Here is a 6,076-nt window from a genome sequence, read left to right as displayed (position 1 = left end):
AAGATTATCTGTTCTTTCCCATCTGGTGTCCCCAGTTGAGCTGGTGGCAAAATTCCAAAGATGATCACAGAGTATTGACTTAGCACAAAGGACTACATGTTTTGTTTTGTTTTCCCATTTGTAAAAACCTATGCTGTCCTGTGAGGAGTCAGATAACAGGCAGCTAGGGTCTCTAGTTCCTGGTAAAGTTACCTTTTAAAATGTAAAATTGGGCCATGGAGGGTAGGAGAAGGAGGCATCTTTCCTCACCCAGACAGGCAGCCTTTCCGGTAGCCTGGGTGAAAGTGGCGTTGCATCAAACACTCGGGCCACTCCATGGCTCACTCTGGGAACTTACGGTGGTGGATTTGCAGGGAAACTGGGGGATCACACAGGTGAGGGTGAGCAATGACCTGTGGATTCATGTCCAGGTGAGGAATTACTGCCTAGGGGGCATCTTGGATAAGACCACCTTATGTATGGGTAAGGAATGACCCTGGAAGAACTAACAAGACCACTGTACTTGCAGGTAAGCAAGAGGACCGAGACCTGGTGGCTTGAAGGGAAGAGACTGGAAGACTTTTTGGGTCAGACCAATACACCAGCCAACAAGGAGTTCTGAGCTGAGCACAGAACACTGATGACCACCACACGCCAGTCCACATGAAAGCTAGGGTTGGGGGACCTGTCTGACAGGGCTGGATACCCATACCTGTCATTCAGTGTCAGAACAGCGGACAGGTCATGGTAGGCTGGACCATGACACTAACCAACACACAGGAGAACCAGGTCTTAGGGTAGATTCTGTGGGGAGTATGTGGGTCTAACCCTGTGGAAATACAAGTCTTGCTGGTAAGCTTAAGAGTTGGGGTAGGGTGCGTCGCGATAGCATAGTGGCTAAAGTCCTTGCCCTGAACGCACCAGGATCCCATATGGGCGCCGGTTCTAATCCCGGCAGCCCTGCTTCTCATCCAGCTCCCGGCTTGTGGCCTAAGAAAGCAGTCGAGGACGGCCCAAAGCCTTGGGAACCTGCACCTGCCTGGGAGACCTGGAAGAGCTCTTGGCTCCTGGCTTCAGATTGGCTCAGCTCCAGCTGTTGCAGTCACCTGGGGAGTGAATCATTGGACATAAGATTTTCCTCTCTGTGTCTCCTCTTCTTTGTATATCCGCCTTTCCAATACAAATAAATAAATCTTAAAAAAAAAAAAAAGAGTTGGGGTAGTAAGGGGCTGAACTAGGCATGACCATGGAATCTGCCATCACTCACCGGTAATGGGGTTGGAAACAGGCTGGGCAGGAACACGCTTAGCACCCACATGTGCACATATGGGGTTGGACAGACCACAATATTCACCAGCTCATACAAAGGTCAAGACAATGGAGCACGCTGTGCCAGGTAGGAACCTGGCATATATGATATCTGGGACTGGGAGTGAGCCAAGTGGGAGAACCTGGGTAACTTCCACTCTGGGTTAGAGCTGCTGCTGGTAAGCATGTGGTCCAGGCCTGGGTGTTGGACAGGCTGGCACGGTAGGTCTATCCATTGGCAAATGTATGGGTTGATTTTGGAAGGGGGCGGACTGAGCAGGGTTGAGCAAACCTTAGTTCACTGGCAGGTGCAGAAACCAAGACCTGGAGCACAGGTCATACCAGGCTAGGCTATCAAACCTGATGGTTTGCATGAGTCAAGGATAGGAGCAGACTGAGCAGGGCTAGGTTGCAGCACCCACCATGAGACCTGGGACTGGGGGCAGGCTGGAGCAGGGCAGGCTACAGCACCCAAAGGCAAGGACCAAGACAGGGGAGGGGCTGTGCTAAGCTGGGTCAGACCAACCACCGGCACTCACAAGCTGGGAACAGGCCTGGCTGGGGAGCTAAGGGGGCAGCCTGGCTGCGTTGTAGTTCCCACTGGTGAGTGCAGGGCCAGAGTGGGGGCTGCGATCTGGTCTGGACATGGCTGCAGTGTCCCTTGGCACAAGTGTGTAGTGGATCTTAGGTGTGCCAGACTGGGCTGGACTCTAGCACCCACTGGTGCTCCTAAGAACCATGGTAGGTGTAAGATGGGCAGGGCTAGGTCTCTGTCCCTGCTGAGCCATGTGTGAGCTGTGTCTGGACCACACTTGGCTGGGTTGTAACACCCAAAAGTTAAAACCAGAATGGGTGAAGGCTGGTCAGGAAAGGCCAGCGTTCTTGCCAGATAGGAGGTAGACTAGGTAGGGCTGGCCCATGGACCCACTGGCATGCACAAGATCTGGCACAGGGAGAGGTTCTGATGGAGGAGCTTGGCAACTCCTCTGTTGGGACACAGTCCCTGCAGGTGAGTGCAAGAACCAAGACAGGGAGCAGCCCAGACCAGGTCAGTTAATAATACCCTCGCACATACATTTGGCTCAGGCCTGGGACAAGCCAGGCTAGGCCAGTTAATATCCACTGGTAAATCTGAGAACCAGAATGGTGTGGTCAGGCCAGGCTGAGTCACAATACAAGCCATTTCACATTTGAGCTGGTACTGGAGGCTGGCTGGGTTGGGCTAGGCTATAGCCCCCACCAGCATGAGCTGGAACGGGGGTGGGCTGGGCCCAGCCAAGCTGCAGCACCCACTGGCAAATGCTGAGGTGACGTAGGCCATGCCAAATTCACCAATGTCTGTTGGATGCAGCCCCCTCACCCCCACCCCCAGCATCAAAGTTCCATGGAATATCATTTCGCCTCCTGATTGTGCGGTCAGTAGGCAGTTAGGGCCTCTGGTCTCTAGTGAAATTACTTTTTAAAATATACAAAATTGGGCCTGGGGCAGTAGCCTAGTAGCTAAAGTCCTCATCTTGCATGCACTGGAATCCCACATGGGTCGTGCCTCCCATCCAGCTCCCTGCTAGTGGCATGGAAAAGTAGTTGAAGACAGCCCAAATCCTTGGGCCCCCGCACCACATGGGAGACCTGGAGCAGGCTCCTGCTTTGGACCAGATCAGCTCCAGCTGTTGTAAACACTTTGGAAGTGAATCAGCAGACTGAAGATCTGTCCTCTCTGTGTATCTGACTTTTCCATGAAAAAAAAAAATCAATCTTAAATATATAAATAAAAAAAATTGTGCCTCTCCCATTTCTTACCATTCCAAGGGCACAGTCTCTCCTAGAAGGGGAATCACAGGACAGAATCCATATATCAATCCCCTCCCTTAGCACAATCAGAATGGGAGAAGCAAGCCACCAGCAGCACCCTGCACGTCTTTGGTTCTGGACAAGGTGCTATGTTGCTGCCCACTGTGAATGAGCTTTTCCTTTTTGCCCTTTGAGCAACTCCCCTGAGATGGCATATAAAAGGTCCACTTTACAAGCTCTGGCCTTTCCTCCCTTGGCGCCCCCTTCTGTCACTACTGGCAGGAGCCTTTGTATCCTTTCCTAAATAGATTATGCTTTACAAACAAGCTGTCTGCTTAAAAATTCTTTCGTGTGAGACAAAAAATGAGGCTGATGCTGTGTCCTGAGTCACACTTGCACCCTCCGGGCCTGGAGTGGATACCCTCAGCACTTCGGGAACCGCTGCATTAGGCACCCTCCTCCTGCTGCTGATCAGACCTTGTGTTATTGTTTGGTTAAACGTGGCTGGCTCACTGCTAACTGCAATACTCACTTTTGTAACTTCCGCTTTGTTTGCTTGGCTAAGAAACTGGGAGCTCACAGGCCAGACAGCCTACATGACCATTAGCACAGACAGGCTTCAATTCCTATAAACTGTTGCCGCCGCCCAGCAGCAGCGACAACAAAAATGACAAGGCACACTCTTGAGGGTCCGGGAAAAGCTGGAACTGTAACCGGACCCCTCACTGCCAAAAGCGGCTGAGTTTAAATCCCTATCTCCGCTGCTCCTGTCCCCACTGGTCTAATCTTTCCTCTGCTGCTTCTCTAGCCCAATTCCGCCACCCTTCTTCCCATATTTCTTCCCGCACTTTCTGCTGCATTTCTCCATTCTTGTCCCCGTCTCTCCCTACTGCTCTTACTGCTCCTGTACCGCTTCTGTATCCCTCTCTGCCACTTTTCCTCCCCGTACACCTTAACTTTTCCACCCGAAGATCTAAACCCTTCTTCCCCTCTCTGCTGCCCCGTTCTTCCCGTTTCGCCTGTCATTCTTTCCCGTCTTTCTCTTCATCGCCCCCCAATCTTTCTTATTCGTCCATCCGTTCTGTCCATCCTCCGTTGTCTGTCCATCCTCCGTCGTCTGTCCCTTCGTTTGTCTGTCTGTCGTCCTTCCGCCTAGCTTTTACCAGTTACTTTTATATCGTTCTCCACTAATCACTTCTTCCCGTGGGTCCACTTGGTGCCACGTGATAGGCCAGTAATCACAGCGAAGGCATTAGCCTATCCCTGTGACTTCCCGTTTACCTGCTGGCGAGACCAACTCCGTCTCCTGGCCCTGGGCTAGCCGCCATTTTACAATGGCCCCTCCTAATCCTGGAGCGGCTTCAGCACCCCGCTCCCCACAATAAACCAAGGCCCAAACCTGGTTATCTCACAGAAGGCTTCAAGGCCACAGTCTGGTTACTTTAATTACTAGACCAGAGAAGAGCCAGGCACGGGCTGGCCAGCCAAGACAGGCAGGGAATATGTGGCCATTCCTCACCATACAACTTAAAGTGCCACTATAAAAACCTTGTGAAGGCCTGGCACGGTAGCCTAGTGGCTAAAGTCCTTGCCTTGCATGCACAGGGATATGGACCCTGTGTCCCTGCTTGTGGATTCTGCACCGTGTAGGAGACCTGGAAGAAGCTCCAGGCTCCTGATTAGCTTGACTCTGGCAGTTGTGCCCACGTGGGGAATGAGTTAGTACATGGAAGATCTTCCTCTCTGTATATCTGACTTTCCAATAAAAATAAATCAATCTTAAAACAAAACAAAAAACCTGTAAATGCAGTTTGGGGCCGCACTCAGGGGCACTGGCCCCAGTTGGTCAGTAGGTCACCTTGCCTCTCAGTGTAATAAACTTGGTTGTGACTATCACTGGTGTGTGTCTGTTTCAGCAGTCGAGTGGATGCAACAGTCCTTCCCCCCTTTCCCAAACTTCTTGCTTTGGGCAAATATTAAAAAATTTATTTTCAAGCAACAGTATACGTTTGTGCTACTTGTCTGAAAACTCAACAATTAAAAGAGGTGACTTGATCACTAGGCCAGCCTAACCAAACCAAGGGGCCCATGCACATCCATTTACAGCTGAATTCTGCTTTCGGCACAGGTGAGATAGTGACGAGGCATGGGGCTTGGGGTCTCCCCAGGGTGTCACCTTCTAGGTGGCCTGTTTCTGACACAAGGCAGACAAGTGCACTGACCATTAAACTGCACTTGATTTCTGCACTTTGGTGGAGAAGCAAACACACCCATCTTCCAGAGCTCCTAAGAGCTCAACTTAGAAAACAGGACTAAAGGTCAGAAGCAGGTAACTGACGCACTGGACAGCTAACCTGAAGGCCTTCTATAACAGCCACAAGAAGCAACTCCTGAGCCACAAAAGGGAGACTGAAAACTCTCCTTACCAGGCCACATATGGACAAAAACCAAACCAGCGCGGCTAGCAGCCAAAAGTCTTTGCCTTGAACGCACTGGGATCCCATATGGGCGCCGGTTCTAATACCAGCAGTCCCGCCTCCCACTCAGCTCCCTGCTTGTGGCCTGGGAAGGCAGTCGAGGACGGCCCAAAGCCTTGGGACCCTGCACCTGTGTGGGAGATCTGGAGGAAGTTCCTGGCTTCTGGCATCAGATCGGCACAGCACCAGCCATTGCACTCACTTGGGGAGTGAATCATTGGACGGAAGATCTTCCTCTCTATCTCTCCTCCTCTGCATGTCTGACTTTGCAATAAAAATAAATCTTAAAAAAAAAATCTGCCTTTCAAATAAATCTTTAAAACATAAATAATTTTTTTTAAATAAAAATAAATCCTTAAAAGAAAAAGCAGTTCTCGGGTATTACAGAATGAAGATGGGCGTGGAGGTGACAAGCCCCCAGGAACTGGATCAGCGCCCCTGTAAACCTGTGGCGAGCCTGCGTTCTCCACCATGAGGGCACGTGGAGAGACCGTGCGTGAGTAGGCGGGCGCCAGCAGACT

The sequence above is a fragment of the Ochotona curzoniae genome, unplaced genomic scaffold, assembly GCF_017591425.1.
Source record: "Ochotona curzoniae isolate NIBS_2020 unplaced genomic scaffold, NIBS_Ocur_1.0 contig_4064, whole genome shotgun sequence".
Taxonomy (NCBI): Eukaryota; Metazoa; Chordata; class Mammalia; order Lagomorpha; family Ochotonidae; genus Ochotona; species Ochotona curzoniae.
Note: the sequence above shows the minus strand (reverse complement) of the source record.